A 21,180-nucleotide genomic window follows, 5' to 3' on the forward strand; every position below is an offset into this window, starting at 1 on the left:
TGTCTTTCAAGCCTATGCTGCCTTCACCAAACAGAAGACAAGTACAAGGTTTGCATTTTAGAGTGATTTCCAATGGTGGGTGGTGAAGGGTAGTTGGCAGGTATACTGCAGTCTTTATTGCAGAAAATTCATATTTTGAACACAAAACCAAAAAGATCCCTCCCACCTTTGGGCTGCACACATTCCCTAACATCAGTGGGATAAAACTGACAGGGAGCAGCTCATCAGCAGACCTTCAGCAGGGAAGACACTACAAGGAAAGACACTTCAATTGCCCTGGCTACCCAGAGTATCTCAGACAGCACTAGATGCTTATGTTTCAGCAAATTAATCAAGTCCTACAGTATTGCAGTTGCAGTTTGTCTGTTTTGACAAGAAGCCAGGCAGAGAACAGGCGGGCTGCTGGTACATCGCTTCTGTCTGAGATCAAGGGGACTGCAGATGAGGCATGAAACGCAAGTGCCAGAATATCAACTTCTCTTCTGTAACCTCTGTTCTCTGCCAAAACAGCTGCCTCCAGTGAACACAGAGATTATAAACTGGCTTTTGTCTCTGGGACTGTGGAGATGTGAGAGAGAAGCAGTAATGGGGCCCACACACTAAAAGGACATCAGCAAGTCCTCTGTCCAGGTGAAAAAAGCTATGCTGAAAGCAGGCCTCTAAGCAGCAAGTGTCCTAGCCAGAAAACACTTTCTTTCTGCAAAAAAAACAACTCTGCAGTTTGACTCCATTCTAGCTGAGAGTGAGGCACTTGTCTGTGGTACTAATTTCTAACAATTTAGGCCTTGCAGCGGAAACAGTGGACTTTAATGGCATCCATATGTGACTGTACACATGCCAACTTTTGTCATCCCCAGAAACAGTGGGCTACATCTTGTCATTGTCAAAGCAGTGCCATCAGCTAATGAAGATTTCATCCTCGCACTGAATTACTTGAGAAAAGGATTTAATTGTGCTGGCATTCAATCTGCAGGGCAATTACCTGGTACACCACCACAACACAACAACCTCTCCCCTTCCATACGGTTTGAGTCAGTAGTGTACCTTTATCCTCCCACATCTGGTCTGCAGCAGTCTCCTGTCATGAGAAAGTCCAGCCTCAGTTCAGCGTCTCCCCGTTCCCCACATGTCTGCCATCCAGCCATGTGCCAGTGACACTGTGGTCCATAACACCCCAGTTCGTTGAATTGTTCTGTGGTATAACTTTGGGGGTAGAGGAGGGGGCATGGAGAAGAAGGAGCACAAATGTTGGCTGGGACAGAAGACCATACCTCTTGACACAGAGACTGCAATAGGTCAGAATGACATCAGAGGGATTCAGATGAAGAACAGCACAATCCAGAGCAACACAAACACCTATGAGACACCTCTGCTGCAATCAAAAGGCTGATCTGCTGCTGGGGTGGGGGTAGCTATCAGAAGCATGAGGAGGTTCTCCATTCACTTATTACCCAGAAGCAGCTACAAAAAACACAGTAGAAAAGCGCTATTGCACAGGCTGGCTCTTCCTTCCCAAGCCCTTTTGCCCATGCTGACAGGTCTGCCTTCCCCTGCAGTTTGGAGCCAGGAAGGAACTGGTCCGTGGCACTGTCATCTACCTGCAACCCCTCACAGTATTAAAGGCGCCTACCAGTACAGGCAGGTCACCTTGTACAGAGCTCTACTCCTAACAGTCTTCCTAGGATGCGGATGAAGGTACAAGACTCTGCTGCAGAAGATTTGACCCAAAGAATGAGGGCACTACGAAGAGGATAAACATAAATCACCAAGGTGTTTTTTCTCCACAGGCCATCTAATCCTGGGAAACTTTCTCTTTTTTTCCCCTGCACAGTCCTCTGATGAAGCAGCATTAGCTGCAGCAACCCTGTAGTGCCCAAGTCCAGCCCTTGGGGAGGACACAGAGACTACAGACCAAGAGGGAACACCTCCGTGAGGGCATCCCAGTCACTGCAACACAAGCCACTTGCAGAACAACAGAGCAGCAGGTGCACCAACACAGGGAACTGCTCCTCTTCTAGCAGTCCGTCAGGATGTTATCTCCGACAGAGTGAGGATAAGCACAGCAAATTGTATTTGCAGAAGCAAGGGAGTGTAAGCAGAACCACTAGTTCCTTCATAAGCTATGCCAGTTCTTCCCCAGCTACCCTCAACATGGACCCAGAACTGCCTGTCCTCCTAGCTGCAGAAAACCACCACCACAAGTCCCTCTCCTGCTTCAAGGGCAGCCCTCCGCCGCATTAGGGCATCGCTTGTGCAGTGTATTGCCCCCCCAATCAAAAGGACTCCAACACATGCAGTAGGTCATGGCAGCCATTTATGCTGCGCCAACCAGGCACAGTGCCTGGTGGTTTCTGGCCACATCAGTCACTTGTTAATCTAAACTTAGATGGCTGGCCAGTGGCCATGCTGGCCTCAGTTTAACAGTCCCATTGGCCAACCTTCTGTGGTTTTACTCCTTGCAGACCACACTGACATACCACATCGACCTTTATGTGAAGTGTTGCAGGTATATTGGCCAAATTTGCTGTGCTGCCCACACAGCCAAAACAAGTTGTTTGTGGTTGCTCTTAAAAAACTGTCCTTTCTCATCAGTGAATGGGCAGAAGAGGAGGAGGAGCAGCAGAGTGGGGGATGTTTCCCATACTTGAAAATTGCAGCCCTGAAAATTTGAGGCAAAGCCTTATGAGGTTCTGAACAGGCTTTCAGGTATCAGGAAATTAGCTCGCACATTTAGGTTGAATAGGACTTGATGAGTTAAGTATAATAGATGGTTAACAGTCTACAGATAGCAAAACAGTGATTACAGGCATTGGATGATGAAAAGCTCAATGCTCTGTAGTAGTGACAAGTGGTTATGTGCCAGTTAGAGGAAGTGAGTATGGGTTCCGCACCACCTATCGAGGAGAAGGACATGTTGCAGAGTACATTTGTGTAGGAGTCAGGATTTTAGGTTTTGCTTTTCTTAGTTGTTCCACCATTGTCACAAATGTACAGACTACGCATTTTGTGTTTCAGAAGTGACTACAGTGGGCACACTATATGGGTATGCATTATGGTGGGGGGATTGCCCTGGGACATCCAAGGTCCACAGTGGGAAAGGCAATGCCTGTTACCCCTTCTGCTCTGATGCAGAGGATGTGGGAGTAATGAAATCAGACAGCCAGCTTCCAGGTATTGTCCATGAAGAGGACCTACATGAGGATCGGGGTCACTGCTGCACCAAAGGAAAGGTGGCTCCCACAAGGAAATGCACAGCAAGGGAAACCAGCCCACCCGAGACCTCTGGGGCTGTTCATGATGCACATGAGACATCCATGAAGGCTGCCAACAACAGCCTTGACAACTACCTTGCTTACCAGTAGTTCGCATCGAGAGGGAGTGAGAGGGGCAGCAAAGGCTCCACACTCTACTCCTCCTGCACCTGGAAAATACTATGATGACACCTGGCTAAAGTTTCTGAATGTAGTTCTCACCTAAAGTCCTGTATCCACTGCAGGTCACTGCAGATTTCTAGGAGGATGACACAGTTTTACCAACCACTGCTTGCTTCACTGGCCCTGAAGCTCATCTTCACCAGAGACGACAAACTCCATGGCAAGGGAGGCCAGGAAACTGCTCTGTGAGGGACCTTTGCAACGTCTGCAACATAAAACTACAACTAGCTGTTCAAGACAGCCGTCCCGCAGGTAACACCACAGCATTCTCACATGGGTTCATGTGAGGGACCTATTCCGCTGACCTGACTCTCTTCCAGAAGAGGTACATTTACCTTCCCTGGCATCATGCCCCAGAAAGCCAGAGGAAAAGCAGGCACTGATGTGGGAAGAGACATAAGTGGCAGTAACAGGAAAACCTTTCATACTGCCACACTGACACTGTGGGTGATACCCTTATGGTTGCATCATGATGCCATCTGTAGACATGACAACGTGCTGTTTGCAAGAGAGACCTTTGCCACACAAAGAGCTGGATCACAGCTGTTGAAATATGAACACGGTGAGTGGAAACATGGCTGTTCTAAACCAGTCAGCATCTGCCCCACCCCAAGCCCTCAGAGGTTATTACAGAATTCCTTACATTACTTTCTGTATAAAAACAATGTCAAAAAACAATGATAATTGTCAGCACAGGCATACTCTTTCTAATGATCTAATATTATACAAGTAAAAAATGCAACTCAGTTTCATGCTGTGTGCCAAAGAGATGCATTAGTTAACCAGTCATCAGAAGACTCTTGATGCTGTTAAGTCACCTGTCCACCGTACTCATGCAGCAGAAAAGTGGATGCTGCTATACTTCAGATACTCAGAAGAATGTCCAGGACAATCCATTTATAGATTCACAACAGCCCCACAGAGATGACATTGTTGTCTAAGTACGTTTTACCACATTTTAACTGTGTAAAGGTAAAACATAAGTGAAAGCATTTTTTTCAAGACATCTATGGTAAGTAATACGGTTGCAGATGTCTTTAAAATACACAAGCAAAGATGTGACAGGAAAACCACACTTAACCTACTTACACCAAGATTAAATCAGGAAGGACTTTCTTCCCCCATTACAGAAATCGTTTGCCAGGGTTTAACTTTCAGCATACCTCATGCCTCAGGTTGCATCCATCAGAAGAAAACATACCTTCAGGAAACAACGCATCTATTACACAGCATTAGCATTCCACTAGTGTCCCTACTTGTTCTCTTTTGGCTACTGCTAGTGCTCGTGCTGGGCTAACTGCATTTCTGCTGTGACATAGTTTCTCTTCTCCTGAATTCATGAACAGGAAGGAAAATCATAATGATATAGAAATGATTTAAGTATTAATGGAGTACTAACAGGGAAAATGAATATGCAGGGCCAAAATCTCCATTGAGAGAAACCTATGTAGATTTTTCTGAAGTTTGTGTTAGTCCCACATGTGCATCCACAATCAAGATTTAGTGCATGCTAAGTACAACTCTTCAAATATGTCCAACAGTAAAATTCCGTGCATTTTGTATCCGCAACATGTAGAGTCCCTCACTAGAGAAAACATGAAATTATAAATCATTATATAATTTATCATATAAAATAGCATATACTTGTGTATTTACAAAATTACATTTTTTTTTCAAATCATGGAACTATTTTATAATTATAAAACAGAATGACTCTTTTACCATCATAACATTTTTCTTTATGTATAGGATTCTGTATCTTTCCCTTGATTAAGCAAAGAACTTGAGCAGTACAACACAAACGCTTGTGCCCCAGATCCAGAAATCTGGCTTACTGATGTTGCAGAAGTTCTTCAAATGTAAGTCTTATTTGTGAATGTAAAAAATAATGAAAACCCAAAGTTATATATGGAACATCTCTCTCTTTTACAAAGGACTATGCAGATGTAAAAGAACAGTACACAAAATCACAAGGCAGACTGTGGGTGGATAAAAGTCATGCCATTCAAGGATATGTTTTCTCCACTGTGTTTACTAAGAATATCTTGTATACCCTCATGATACAGTTTTAAAGTGTGTATACACACACACAAATACTATAAAAATATATAAACTAGTCCTGCTGCTGAAGGAAACTTCCTAACTATATACACATCTCTACAGGTTAAATGCCTTGGTATGCAAGCAACCAAGAGCACTGCCAGTTTCCAGTGACTTCAAGAGGTCAGGCAGTAAGACATCCTATTGACATCAATAATTTTTGCATCAGTTGGTTATTATTTTGCCAAAGCTATACTGAGTGTTAAATTTGGATACGTAAAAAGTTCCTGCACCAACCGATCAATATTTTAACCTGGTTATGATCATCATCAAATATGGTCCACATATGCAGCTAATCTATCCAAGTCTATTTTCAGTTTAAAGCAAAAAAACAATTTGTATTAAAAGTAAATCCATTTTATAACCTGTGTCCTGATACCAGAAACACAAAGAGCAACAAATCCCACTCCTTGTTTCTAAGCAAGTTTTTCCTGTTCTGAAATACAGCACTGTATCTCATCGTAATTTTCCTAGCCTTGTACCACATGATGTTGGTCTGGTTTTGGACAGCGAAAGACCTATGGCAGACAAGGCATCAAGTACAAGTCTTTGCCCATCTCCAGTGCCCTGATAGCAGAAGAAATGCTACTAAATGGTATTTGCAAAAAGCAATAGTAACAAAAGGGAGACAAATCCCTAGGGAACGATACCAAATGGCATCTCATGCCAGCCTGCCTTACTGAGGGCTGCTCTTGTTGTTTGGCTTTGCAAAGCACTCAGCATTTTGATCGCAATCCAGCAAAGCATTTCTGCATTTCCCATGTCTTTCCACCACTGACTTGCAGGGAACTATTTCTACACATGAAGACAAACCTACACTTCATATTTTGCTGGGTCAGGATGAAGGCATCACTCATCTTTCTGCATCCTTGTTTTCTTATGAGAATTGCTTAAAATAAGCTAAAAAAAAAAAAATCTTAAAAGTGTGAGTTTAAAAAAGCCTCAAGACCCAGGAACATTCCTAAAATAATTTGCATTCCACAGCAGCAAAACCATTTCCATTTCAATGAGCCTGTGGAGAGACTCTGGTCTACTCCCAGAAACTCAGGACTGAACCCCAGCACAAAACAAACACTGAACCTACTCCTACCGAGGTCACGTGAAAAAGCACTTTTTCCTGTTCTCCCTCAATACCTTGGCTAAACTCTTGTCATCACTTCAGGCCTGCATCCCAACAAGCATTTCAGGAAGGGCACTGCCACTTCCCTCCGCTGGACAGGCTGGTGGCCGGGAGATTTCCTTTCCCTTCCCTGCATCCTCCTCAGGCAGCCTACCGCAAAGAGTCAACAAGTCTCCCGCGGCTTCAAAAAAGAAAGGTTTTATGAAAACCTTGGCTTTAACACACTCTCCTTTCATAAGCTCGCGACAAATAAAACTCATTAGCAGCTGCCAGCTTTCCAAACGTGGTGAGCGAAACCCACAGTGGAGACAGAGGGACGGAGGAGTTCCTGCACGCTGCAGCAGCCGCTCCCGTGACCAGAGAGGGGGATATACATTTAGCCAGTACTTCGGCAACGTCAGTAAATTTCAGGAAATCATAAAAACAGATTTGTCATCTGGAAGCCAACACCTTACCTCACACATCTTGCTTAGATTACAGTAATGTAAAACCTTCCAGCCTCAGATGCTCACAGACATACACATACCTACACACACCTACAACATCATCCAGATGCGTCCTACAGCACTATTGCAATAATGTAATGCAGTGTGTAATGTTGCTGCTATATTATGTAAATAGTAATGTTCACATTATTTGGTCAAATTTCACTTTCAGAGGCTTCAGACCATTTCATTCAGAAACTAGTAGAGGAAGTTTTACCTGAAAAAGGATTTCAGGTTAAGAATACTGCTATTTTTACAGGTATTTTAGATGTAACATATGATCTTAATGGTGATTTCTACAGGTTTAGCAGCTTTTTCTTTAGTTGCTTCATAAAAGCTGGATATCTCTATACATAAATTATGTACCAAACTATAATTAATGCTCTTCCATAATATGCACCACTGGTTTTTAACAGCATCTTGGCTACTACAAATGTCTTCTTTCCTCTGTCCACTCCTAAAGGCCTCAGACTTGGAGAACTGCTTGAGCCATCTGAAGGAAGGAATAGTACACTCCTACATCCTCAAATCTCAAACTAAAGCATAAGCAAAGAGTTTGCACTAAGAACTTAATACTCAAGGTAGAGAGACAACAGTAGCTGATACGTTTAAACGCCACAAGCTTTATGCTGGATAACAGCCGCCTGTCACATCCCTCAATTTGTTTGCTGCAACCCACACACTCAGATTTTCTGCCAGCAGCAGCTGGATTTGCCAACGGCAAACTCGGCAGCGAAACCACCCACGTCCTTTCACTCCTGTTCGCACGCACGGACTGGCTGGAGTTGGATGCTGCATGAAAAATCCAATCTACCACTTCATACCGTACAAATGCAAAGGGCAATTATTAAAACTAATTTACTGAAATGGAGCCATTACATTAAATCATCAGGGACTAATTCTGCTGGAATTAAACTGCAACTTGAGGAGTGATTTCTTATTGCCGTTTCTTAAAGAGTATGTTAGTTTTAGGGGTTATATTTTCATAGTGGTGCTGAGAATGCCTACAGCGCACAACTCTAAAGATATCCAAATCCTCCAAATACCACATATATGCTTGATTAATGAAAACTACACATATTCCCAAATATTACTTAGCTGTTTCCTTAATGTTTCCTTTGATTATGAAGCCATATGATGATTCAAAAAATCCGCAAATTGTGGCTCACAGGTTATTGTTGAATAAATGTAGATACAGATGCAGATTCAACACAATGAATCACTATTCATATTCAGCATAGTAACCTGTTTCTCAGATAAAGGAGAGACGGTTGGACTTGATGATCAACAGTTGGACTTGATGATCTTAGAGGTCTTTTCCAACCTTAAAGATTCTACGATTCTATGAAAAAATTGCTCCCCACTGTCAACAAAAGATCAGTTGAACCTGTTGTTCTCTCATAGTGACAGCTTGTAACACAGTCATAACTGGACTCCTGCCTTTCTGAGGTCAGGACTGGAAGTCTTCTTGATAATTGTATGGTATACAAACCTCCTTGGGATCCTGTGCCGCTTCTTGCACATTACTCAAATAAGAAGCCAAAAAATGTGGCATTACATGCACAGTGTTCACACTTGTTTAAAATTTCATCCTGCACAGTAACGTAAGTTCTACCCTTTACCAGCAAAACAAAAACTTGAATAAATTAAAGGTGATTGGCTCTTGTCTACGCAAGCTTCTTTTTTTAGTGTAGGAGAATGCCAAAAGAATTATGAAACCACAATAACAAGGCCAATGCTGAAGAGCCCTGTAGAGATTGGTAAAGTAAGACTTCAGCCACTGCCTCCACAGAATGAAAAAACCCACTTAAAAATAAGTGACCATTAACTCCTGTATCAATACTAAATTAGGAACTTGAAATTTGGCGCACAATGGATTAATGAATGCAAAGTGCAGGCAGATATGAAATATACCTCATATTTCAGCAGTTTGTCATTTTTATTACAGTCACTCGTCTGCCATTTTTTCAGAGACAATCTTGCAATCTGTTTACCTTCTCCAAGGGCTGTAGCAACAGAGGCAAAGAACACCATTTCTTCGTTTAAGTTATCCCGATATAGAAAAGCCTGTTACAATAATGTAGAAAAAATCCTGTGATCTCTAACCTTTCATTAAAAGTTCACCAAGAGGTCATTTGTCCTTATTTCTTCACCCAGTTGCATGACCTCTTCAACTCCAACTTTGACATTTGAAACATTCATTCAGTATGGTTCAATGACTTAATGAAAAATAACCTCAAACAACTCAGATGTTTGACATTTGCACCCCAAGTTACCAGAAGGTCATTTTAGTAATTTATAAAACCTACATGAACATATTCTATCAGATGTTTATATGGAACGTGAGGTCTGCAAGTGGAAGAACTTAGGGTTATCTAAAGATGTTTGCTATCCAACACTTAAATGGTTTCAGTCAACAAACTACTGAAGTGTATTTTACTTGTTGCACCATGACATTCTAGTCTTCAACATTTACCACAATGCTAATAAAAACCCAAGAGATTTCTAATAAATGGTCACTCATGACTTGCTAATCAGATTCGCACTGGGAGAATCAGTATGATTCAAGAATCAGTCACACTTTCCACAAAGATACTGTTTTAAGTTGTCCTGTTAACTCCCATGGATTCAACTTTTGAAGAATATCCTTGTCAAAATACATGAAATTAAAATTGCAATTTAAGATTCTGGGACCCAAATATATTATTAGAAGCATGATAGCACCTAAGTAGATGCATGACAATTTTTGCTATCAGGTTGGAATTTAATTTTTAAAATTATAACCTGACTATGGGTTTTTCTACATCAGATGATTAATAAAGTAATCAGTACAAATCACTGACCATAAAGACAATTCAGAGACTTATATAGTCTAAAAAATTAGTGAATTTGACAAAAGAAAAGTTTTAAAGTAATACATCCTGCTAAAAATTTTATAGATCAAAAAAGACACTCATTCTACATTGTCTTCAACTAGTTCGCGAACCATTTTACTGATTTGGTTACAAAATATTTAAATTAACTTTATTTTTATACTCCATTTTCCATTAGTTTAAGAAGTCTATACCCATTTTTGTAATGTCCTATTTTAAAATTATTTTTAAATGTTGATATTTTTAATGCTGATAAAAGTGGTACGAAAAACTTAGCAACAATCTGAGAAATTTTTTTAAAAGGACTAAGACTCACAACCCTTTCTCAACCAACCCACTTTGATGACCTCTAACATCCTCTTATACCCTCTATAACTCAGTATTTCATCTTTGCTATGGGTCTACAGATTTGCAAATATTTGCCTGTATGGGTACTGAGGTCTACAAAGACTGAAGTGTTCTGAGATTCAGTCTTCAATGCTGACAAATCACTGAAACTATAATAACAACTTTAAAGAAGAAAATCACTTACAGCCTTCCCTTTTCTTTGAGAATAAGATAAAGAGGGAAAACCCATTTACTCTCCCATTTATCCTTGTTTTGTTTTCTTCTTTGTCAATCTCTCTGTTTTGGTCAGCCTCTCTTCATTTTATTCAATAAATGCTTGAAAGCTAGGATACATTTTTATTAACCAAAATCCTCCACGTACCTTAGCAGACTCAGTGAAAAATCCATATAGCAAATTCCTGCATCAAACCGGGAGATGATTCCATCTATCACTCACACTAAGAATATTTTAGAGAGAAGAACAGCATGTAAATGGGCATAGGTCAAGTAAAGATGATTTCCAAGCGTGAAAATTATTCTTGTCACTGGCAGCTGTTATGCGAGAAGTAATAAGGTCCAGAAGCCTCGCCGGGCACGACCAGTGATAAGAATATCATTACAATCCATCTGCAACCTCCAAGAGACCCAAAATGCCTCTGCAATCTTTTGTTCTAAGCAAAAGTAAAAATCCAAAGTGCCAGATTTCCAAACCAGGATGTTGTGACACCACAGCAGTAAGAAACTTTTCACAAACCTCCCCCCACAGCAAGGTCACAGAAGGGAAAGCAGAGAATACTTTTCAGAACTACAGAATTTCAAGATCACACATTTTATAGTAAACGTGTGTTTGCTTTGACTGCTTATTTACTTGTTTTGTGGGGAAAGGAATGTTAGGTTTGTAAAATAAAAATGAGTGAGTCATGAACAAGTCAAAATATTTCCAGTAAAACTTATTTTTGTCTGAATAGGCTAACTGAAACCAAAACATTTTGCAGAAGTGTATCAGTTTCACTGCCTTTGTGATGAATCAGTGCTACAGGCTGTGTTATATTTCACTGAAATTGTTGGTTTCATCCTCCTTCATTTGGGATATAACAGCCTCCCCCCCCCGCCTCCAAGTGTGGAGATCCTCACCTGATTTTTCTTTCTTTCATTGGCACCTACCACGGAGGACCAACTACTGAGCCATCTCTTTCCAGTGCCTGGCACCACAGGCATGAGGAAGGGCTATTTGGCTGCCAGGTTTACAAGAAGCAAATGATGCATCCCCTCGGGATACCTCATGTGCTAGTTTTCTAATTTGTCTTCCACCAGAAGAGTGAGGAGTGGTTTTATCCTAGTGCATTTGGATTCATTCTGGCCAGCAGCCCCGGTCTTTTCTTGGAAAAAGGTAGTGTTTCGACAAGTAAATCACCTGATTTCAGCTGGCAAATCACCTGCTGCTGTTTCACTAGGAGAGGTATTAAGTCACTTGTTTAATTAGTATGGGTGATTGCTAAGATATCCAAGTGCAGCTGAAGCAGAAAAGAGTTGTGTTACTTCTTAGCTTGTCTTAATTGCTTAAAAAGGGTTTAATGCCTTTTACTTACTCAATGCTGCAGGTAAGCCATGACTCCCACCAGGATACAAGAAAAAAGTCAGAAGCCAGAAAGCATCCTGGAGCACATATGTAGTCTTTTTGTTTTCTAGAACATTATAAAGGTTACCTCTCTGCACAGAAAGTTGAGCTGGTTGCTAAGATGAAATGAAAATTGAATTAAAACAGAACTTCTTATGTTCACAAAAGAAATCTCTGAGGTTTTTGCATTGTTCTTCCACCTAAGAGTTCCTCTTTTGTTTCTTCAATCCAACCTCAGTTATGTTTTTAATAACTTCTTTCCTTTAGCTAATGCTTTCATTATTTTTTCCTTTGCCTTTTGCTTACCACCTCTTTCTAGATCTTTGTTTAGCATCACTGCTTCCCTTCCTTTCGTACTCCCCTTGGTTCTCTGCATGCTGCATCCAGATGGCTCTGGAGAGAATTCCACCTGACTAAGAAGGAACATCCACCTCTCTGGGGACAAAATAAACTTTAAACTAGCTTAGCTATGTCTTTAACATGTGCTTCGCTGGCCCTTCCACTGTTTATTATTGCAGGACAATATAAGGATTAGATACTCGGTGTCTTCTTTGGGCATCAATCTGTCAAGGCACTGGCAAAACAGAATTTTAATGCTTTATAAATCACTTGTTTATTGCTCAGCCTCGCAGCTCTTTTAATCGTAATCTTTAAAAAAGCCGTATTGATTGTAATGTTACTTATTTCTGTAGGACAGGACAAACCAACGCTGTTCATCACATTATACAGCTGTGGTGATTGAAATAACATTCTAGCTGAAGTAAACTAAGAAAATTGCAATGAAAGTTTATGGCCAAAACAGCATGGGGGACTTCTGCTGTTGCAGTTCTCTCTGAAAGATATATGTGACACTCTTGCAGAAGATATACTTGTTTATCCTCAGGAGTCCCTCAACACCATTCATAGCAACAGGAACCTGGAAACAAGAGACTAAGTGGAGGAGTAAAGTATAATATCGCTCACTGCACTTCATTTGCTTGCTATTGTATGTGCTAGCACAGGTTAGATTCTGCTACTGTAGTATTTTCCTAAGTGCAATTCTAATACATACCCTGAAGAAAAGCTAAGCCGACTTTGTTACCTGTGCCATGGTACAAGACTTGGAGCAAATGCTGTGCCCTGTCTTTGTCTGCTCTAGGTATCAGATGGACTGCACGGGGGCACAGTGGCTATCTCCGCACTCCCTGCGTGTCTGTACTACAGGACTCTTTAGCCCACCGACACCATGCCCGTGACTTGTATGCCCAACGCACACAGCTGACCACGCTGGTGGCACCACCATATGCACTCTACCAGCTGCTGTTCTGCATTTGCTGCAAATGCATTTCTTGCTACAGTTCTTCAGACGATTGAGAGGTGATGGCATCAGAAGACTGACGGGGAACAGTGCCTTCCAACAGGATGAATGCAGCAAAGTTACAAATCTGTGGATGACTCTTGCCATTCTGGAGTGACTAGTGCTCCCGAACTAGCAGTCCACAACCTTCCAACATGGTTAGTGTCGCTGTGAGGACAAAGCACGGTACCATCTGCGCGACAAATGTGGTGAGCCATTCCATGTGGTGTGTGTGGGTCATGCAGGTCATCTGCAACGTTCCTTAGCATGCATAGTCGACATTTAGCACTGAAACAGCTCTATGTGCAATGTGCAGGTCTGGGCAGCCACCAGCTGAACTACCTTAACCATGAGCACAAGTTTCCCTGTGAGGAGCCCCGCTGCCCCACGTAAGGCAAAAAGAATACTATCATTCTATACATCCCGGAGATGACTGCTCCCCTATTGTATCTCAACACACAAAAGAGACAACTCCCCTGCTCCTCCCCAAGATACACATAAAATAGGCAATGAAGAAGCATCCTCCTAGGACAGACCCATCCCCACCTCCCTCAGAGCAGGGGAGGAGGAGACTGAGGAGAAAACAATTGGGACAGGGAATCCATCCACATTACAGAGAGGACTGGCCCCCAGCAGTTGGGCTGGGATGAATGTCAGCACTTACTCCCTGACCCCTGCGGGTCAGATAGAGCTGGGAGGTCTTCTTCCCCAGCACTTAACTGTTGGAGAGTCAGGACTAGATGCCACCCACAGCAGACCACGGCAATGTTCCTGAGATACTCCCTACATCTTTTATACTCCAATAGCAGCATCTAAGTTAAGAGTAACAAGATGAAATGCACACAGTTGTTCTGCACAGCTACTTTTTCAGGTTCTTCAGTGATACAGACAAAAACTAGTTTTCATTTAGATTTGTCTAATATCTTCAAGGATTTATTAGCAACTCAAAGAGCCAAATCTTTCTATACTTGTAACTTCAGGCTCTCCAGAGGAAAAAATTGTAACAAACAAGGATGTTGAGTTACCAACCCAGCATGACTGAGCTTACTTTAAACCCTTTTACAACCCACCACAAGGACTAGAAATGAACACTTTCCTGCATTTTATTCCCACTGCAGTTTTTCAGGGGTTTAAGCAAGGGAATGTACAGTGTCAGTGTGTTCAGGGATGTCCTTTGAAAAATCATTTAAGCTGAATGGGAGAAGACACTAGGAGGTAATCAGTGTGATGAAGTTCTCTCTCCAACTTATTAGGACTATAAATCAATGCCTTATGATACAATCTCTATTGTATCATCATTCCAGCTTGGAATTATGAATAGCTAATGCTATTTGGAAAGCTTAAATTTTGCTATCTCAAGTTGTTTGTGAAAAGAACTTCTCCTAAAATAGTGCTCTAGGTTCAGGAAGGAGAAAGATAAAAGCACTGTCCTCCAAGACAGAATTAGTTTCTGAAGGCACCCTTGAGCCTGATTTAGCACTGCAACTCACGCCACTTCGCAGAAGATCAATCAGTACAGGCAGAAAAAGCAAGAAAAAAAAGAGGAAATATGAGAAGCATATGGACAAAGACCACAGGAATGAACTATTGCTTCTAGATCGTCATGTCAGAGACATCTGGAACCTGAAACACTCTTTCACAGCAAATTCCGAATAGCCCATATTCAGAAGAATGCATGGAAGAAAGAGATAAGTCAGTAAAAAAGCAAAGCTAGAAGCAAACTATTTGATTATCCTCAGGATACATGCAGAATTAAACTTTATGATCAACAAGATTTTCCCATACAGAATTCAAGTAGACTGACCTTCTCTCTGTCCTAACTCTTGTTATTTCCTGCTAGTTATCATAAAATAGCAGTATCCTTGGCATCATTTAAAGAGATTTCCTACTTCTTTCCACACATGCAAGAAAAGAACAAACAGTTTCTCCTGGGTTTAGTGACAATTAAATGATGTGGCCGGTTATACAGCGGCACGTGCTTAAGTAGAAGTGTGTGACTGCTGTTCCCTTGGTGTTTGGAGCAGTCTCGTTTGCTGCATGCTTATCTTTGAAAGCAGGAACATCTTAAAATAAAAACTCAGTGGAGCCAGTAGGGAACTAGTTGGCAATATGTACTGCAAACATCTTGTGAGCCAGATTGCTCTTACTGAAGACGACTATTTAGGTTTGTAAGTTTAGGTGTAATGTTGAGTGCTCAAACACGTGAAAACTTATATCAAATGTATGAAACTTATATCAAACACCAGCACAGACTGTCTCAAGTATAGTGTATGTATACGCTTATGGGTGGGGTGGTGGTTGATGGTTTCGGTTTTTAATCATCAGCCAAGAAGTCAGGAGTTTGAGGGAAAGGGACAGTGGCTCAAGTCCCAGCCCCTGCAACACACTGTAGAATGAGTCTCCACAGTCGGGACGGGGGGGAATTCTCTTACGCCGTTTCTTTTCCGCTGAGTCCTGGCAGAAGAGCAGACAGGGAGAGAAGAAAAGCGTGTGCTCACAGAGCTTTACAACAAGGAGATTCTTGCTGCAGAGCAGATTATGGAATTGAAAGGAAATAGAAGTTATTGTCTTTAGTTAGAGAGCATGAATCTGTGACCTGCTGGCTTACATGTCTGCAAAATGAATGCAAAACAACTACCCATGTTAAAAGAAAATCTACCTACAAGTAATGTACTCAAAATGGTTTAACTCTTCATTTTTATCTTAAAAACTAAGCAATTTTAAATAATCTTGAAGATGCCAATCTAAGGCTTCAACCTGGTTAAACATGGAGAACTATGTGATTTAATAGCCCCTTCTGCCTTTAAGAAATAATCGCTTATTTTGTTGTGTTTATGTGTTTTGTTGTGACTATGTTTTTCTTGTATTGAACTCTCCAAACCTCTCACTACTGTTTCTCGGTCTGATGCACAACTCCAGACAAACTGGTACAGTCCTCCTGATCTTATTCCTGCTCATCCCATCTTCTGCCTCTTACACAAATAATCCTATTACCAATTTGCAGCATCTGCATGATCAGACTGATCAGGTCCTGTTTAAATGTCAGACACACACCTTGAGAGCACTCAACAACGCAGAACGTGGTGGTGATCAGCCTATTACGCAGTTGTGCTACTCCAGGATCTATACCTGCTCCCATTAGGTTTGCAAATGAGATTTTGACTGCTTTGACTTACCAACGCAAGTAAGTGCACACTAATGGTGGAAAATATACTGCACATGTAGCGGCACCACAGCAGCAAATACACACAATATCAAATGATAATCACACAATCTGTCACTGATTCTGCCACTGTGCCCATTCATCTGTTTAGCAGAACTACCCGTGTTCCAGCCAGAGCCACCTGCCCGGCACAGCCCCATTTCGTCTTGTACAGTGTGACCGTTCCCCACACACAGAGGTAGAGCAGTGCTCCATGCACTGCTTCTCCAAACAACAACAGGAACCTGAAGGACCGGCAAAGGGGAATTCCCAATGACAGCATCTTTATTTCTTCCCGGCAAAGGGTCAGAGCACAACAGAGGTGCTGCACATGCAGGGTCAGTGGAGTACTGCAGACCTCACAAGAAAAAGAGATGCTCTTGTCTTGCAGGAGAAGTTGCCAAGTGAGGACAGAACCGTTTGACACTTTGTGCTGCTGCACATGATCGGCCATCTCAGACTTAAACAGCCAGATTTTCTGCTAAACGTTGGGACAACCAAGAATCAGGTCACACAAGTTGATGTTAATTTTACAACTGCAATACCGAAAGATGCAAACGCTTAGATTGGGAACTGTTTTCTTCCTCGTTCTGTCAGAGCTAGATTTGCTAATCTTCTGGCAATATTGCCAAGCACATCCTCTCCTACCACTTCTTGGAAAGGGAATATTTGTATTTATTCACGAAGACCTTCATCATCAAGTGAATAATCCTATATGTTGGACAAAGTGGCCACAGACAAATATGTATGTAGATATATCACGTACCCAAAAACATAGCTTGGATTTTGTCCTATAGAGTCCTCTATAAAAGTATCAGCTGAGGAGAGAAGATCATATTTAAACTCACATTTTAAAGACAGCTAGTACTTTGTGCTCTTCATCAACTACTTTAAATATCTTCTACAAAACCATTTAGGCTTATTGGCCCTCCTTTGTAAGAGAGAACATACTTGTTATGCTCAAGTCACACAGGGAAAGCAACAGCCCTTGGAGAAGAGTTTGGCTGTCCCGAATTTACCTTTCTACTAGAAAAATGAACTCTCATTCAGTTATGGGACACAGACTTTTAATGGGGAAATAAAAAACAACTGAATGTTGAATTTTAACAAAGTGATGTACTTTCAGAAAAAATAAATCATATAATGGGGTAAATACCTCTTCCTCACAGAAAAAAAATAATAGTCATGTCTCCTGTAGGAGTCAATGACAGCTCAAGACTTGACCACAGCAGGCTGTCACCCTGCTGAAGAGGGATGGAAAACCAATGTGAACCTGCAACAGCCGCTTCTGTCAGCTGGGATTTTGACGCAGGGGTCGAGACCCGTTTGCGAGCAGCAGGCAGGCATTTGGGCCCACGGATGTTTTCTCAGGCAGGAACAAGCCTCCCAGACCATGACCCCAGCTTCACGCCAGAGGGGTGCCACTGCCCAATGCGCGCCGTCCGCTGCCCCACGCTCTGCCCCTGTGAGTGCCGTGGGGCTGAAGAGAGGCACGAAAGGATGATGAAGAGCTGTGCTGTCCCCTCCCTTAACCCCCGGTCCTGAGGCCTTTCTGCTCCCGGAGGCAAGAGGGGCTGGAGCGGGCCCGGGTGCGTTAGCTAGCCCGTCCCAGGGCGCCGGTGCGAGGCTCAGCGGACAGAGAAGCAGGAGAGCCTGCGCAGCGGCTCGGGCTTGGGAAAAGTTAAGGGGGAGAAGGGAAAAATAAATAAGTTAAATAAATAAATAAAGTCTCCTCCTGAAGGCGGACACATGTGGCGCAATTCGCTTTCCTGCGGCGGCGGGCGGCCCGCCCGGCCCGCCAGCCCCGGTGCTCGGCGCTGCCGCCCGCCCGGCCCCCGGCTCTCAGCGTCCCGCCGCCGGCCCGCCCGCCCGGAACGCGCCCTCCACTCTCCTGAGCGGCCTGGCACCGCCGCGGGGCGGCGAGGCGACGGAGCGCCCCCGGCCCGGCCCCGCACGCCGCCCCCGCTCACCTGCCGCCCCCGGCGCGGCGCGGCCCTGCTCACCTCATGGCCCAGCTCCGCGGGCGCCGCCCGCTCCCCCAGCACCGGGCCGGGGAGCGCAGCAGCGGCGGCGGCGGCGGCTCCTCCCGTCCCCGCGGCGGTGCCCGGTCCCGGGGAGACGCCTGGCGGCGGGGCGACAGCGGGCGGGGCGGAGGAGGGCCGGGCAGAGGGGCGGGCGAGCAGCGTCCCCTCCCCGCCCCGCCACTCCGGAGCAGCGGGGCTGCTGCCGCTCGGCGGGACAGCGCGGGCCGGCCGGCGAGGAGCGGCGCTCGGGGGCTGCAGCGGGCTGCTGGAAAGGGGAGGGCCGGGCCAGGCCGAGCCGAGGGGAGCGCGGAGGCGGGCTGGGAGCGGTGCGGCCCGGCCGCTGGTGCCCGAGGGCTTTCTCTGCGACCCCGCTGCCGGGAAACTTGTTAAAAACGAAGTATGAGCATCCCGGCCCGCGGCTTTCCGACCGCCAACGTTGCTGCTGCTAGGGCCGCATGGAGTCGTCCCTACTTGGAAGGATCCACACAAACCCCCTCACATGCACTGCTGGTAGTTAATTACTTCCAGGAAGGCACCTCACAGTATTAAGAATTTCCTGCACAGATACCGATTTTGCTTTGTTATCTTGGGATTTTGTTGCAGACTTGCACCATGGCAGGCTGAGGGTCCTGAAGTCCCCTGAAGCCACTTGTGGCTGTTTCTTCTTGTCCTGTCACGGGTCGTCCTGGTGGAGATGCTTCCCCCTTCCCCATAACCACCATTTCAGTGCTGGAAAACCATGATCAGATCCAGCTGAGCCTTCTCTTCTCCAGGCTGAACACACCCAGTTCCTTCAGTCTTGCTTCCTATGGCAAGTTCTCCACATTTAACCATCTCTGTGGCCCTCTATGGGACCCTCTCCAATTTTTCAGAGCCTGTCTTGAACTAGGAAAGACCACAGCCGGGCTTGGTTCTCCAGGTGTGGACCAACAAGTGCCAAATAGAGTAGAATAATGGCACCCCTTGGTCTGATGGTTATGCTCTTGCTGACAACCTTGGACACGGTTTGCCTTCATGGCTGCAAGGGGCATTGCTGCTCAGCTTGCAGGCCACCAGGCCCCCCAAACCCATTTCAGCAGCACTGCACCCCAGCCAGTGAAAGTCCAGCCTGATCTAGGGCCTTGCTTTTAGAGAAGGTTGGACCAGATGACATCTCTAGAGATCCTTTCCAACCTAGCTAGACATTTCAGTGATCCTGTGATTCAGTGTGTTGTGTTTTGAGGAACTGTAGATAACTTGAGTATTAAGTCAACTCTGAAGCAAATGTATTTGATTGATTAATTACCATTAATTAAAAGGGTAATGGCTGGCCTGCTAGTATTTGCACATTAATCTTTTAGATGTACTCTGTAACCCATCATACATATGAGTACTTTCCAACATGATCATCTTAAAAAAGCTATGTTTAAAGCAGATACAATTTCAATTGCCAAAACATGATTGAATCACAGTTCCTATTGAGTCAAATTCCATTGTGAGGTCATTTTTAACAGTATACGTTGTCTCAGCAGTGGCTGCAAGATCCATGTAGGACTCTGATAAAAGTAATCTTTCTGGAACAGTTTTGAGCATTATTGCATCAGCCTCTTAGCCAGACTTTTTGCCAGAAATCATGAACCCCATAGTGGTCAGTAGCATGGGGTATGCTGCTACCATGGCTGCTACAGTTTGCTGTGAAACTTATTAACTTAAACTGCCAGTGACAATATATTATGCTAATATCATCATATGTTGATAACTAAGGCTTGGGCAACTTGAAAAGAACAAATGTTCATGGTGGGGCTGAGGAGGAGGAGTGAGGCAACATAAGGCAGTGTATAACTACAACGATGCTGCAATAAAGCAGCATCACAGCTAGACCACTGAAATGTCCATGTTTAGCTTCTGGTTTGTACCTGTAAAGCAACTTCAGCAGTAAGAAACCACACTGCAATAGTTTCACTATTTCCCTATGATAGTTACTGTCATACTGCTCTGAAGGTGTCTCCTGCAGGAGGGCAGGACAAGAATCTTCACGGTTTTGTGAACACCACAGGACTGTTGCTGTATATTGTCGTATATTGCTGTATAGTGCTGCTGTTTAAGTAATACAGCTCTGCAGGCTCCCAAGGCTGTAGCCATTAAAGATGGATAAGGTGAGGTTCGTGTTTGACACATGCATATAAGCAAGCGAGCAAACACTTTCATAGGTGTATTCTTTTTATTTGTTCTCCCCACAGCTCTTTCAAACCCGTGATTTCTGCCAGCAGCAAACCAGCCATAAATTTTATTCTCACTAAAATGCTCCCAGTCTGTCAGCGTGCAGTGGAGAAATGTGGGGAGTCCAGTTTGGTCCATCAATATCAATAGGATTCCCAAACTGAATCGGTGCCAGGCAGCAAGTCTCAGTGTCTTTTCCACTTCTCAGGCGGATGTTGAAGTAAACACGGAGCTAAACTGCTGAGCTGGTTGTTGGAGTAATGCTTTGGCTCTTTGCAGAGAAATCAATAGATGGAAACCACGTGGGTACAGTCATATTGTAACCAGCTGTTTTTGATAAAAACATACAAAGATGGGAAGCCTCACTGTGCATACACACTGCTACTTGAGGCTTTTACTGACAGGTACCCAGTCTGGGCATGACTAGAAGAGGTACCAGCTCAACTCCTCTGTGCTACAAGA

The 21,180-nt window shown here is 43.6% G+C and overlaps 1 protein-coding gene across 5 annotated transcripts in view; it reads right to left on the reverse strand.

Moving 5' to 3' along the window:
• Positions 1 to 18,734, reverse strand: part of PLAGL1 (PLAG1 like zinc finger 1) — a 50,665-nt gene extending 31,931 nt beyond the window's left edge. For 2 of the 5 annotated variants that reach the window (XM_075748291.1, XM_075748293.1), the window contains exon 1: positions 18,499 to 18,720. The gene's annotated coding sequence lies outside the window, so the exon portion shown is untranslated. Of the gene's footprint in view, positions 1 to 18,465 lie in introns of all 5 variants that reach the window. The other 3 variants (XM_075748297.1, XM_075748292.1, XM_075748295.1) reach the window with 3 other exon arrangements.
• Positions 18,735 to 21,180: the final 2,446 nt, after the last annotated feature.

Source organism: Balearica regulorum, chromosome 3, assembly GCF_011004875.1.
Source record: "Balearica regulorum gibbericeps isolate bBalReg1 chromosome 3, bBalReg1.pri, whole genome shotgun sequence".
NCBI classification, from domain to species: Eukaryota; Metazoa; Chordata; class Aves; order Gruiformes; family Gruidae; genus Balearica; species Balearica regulorum.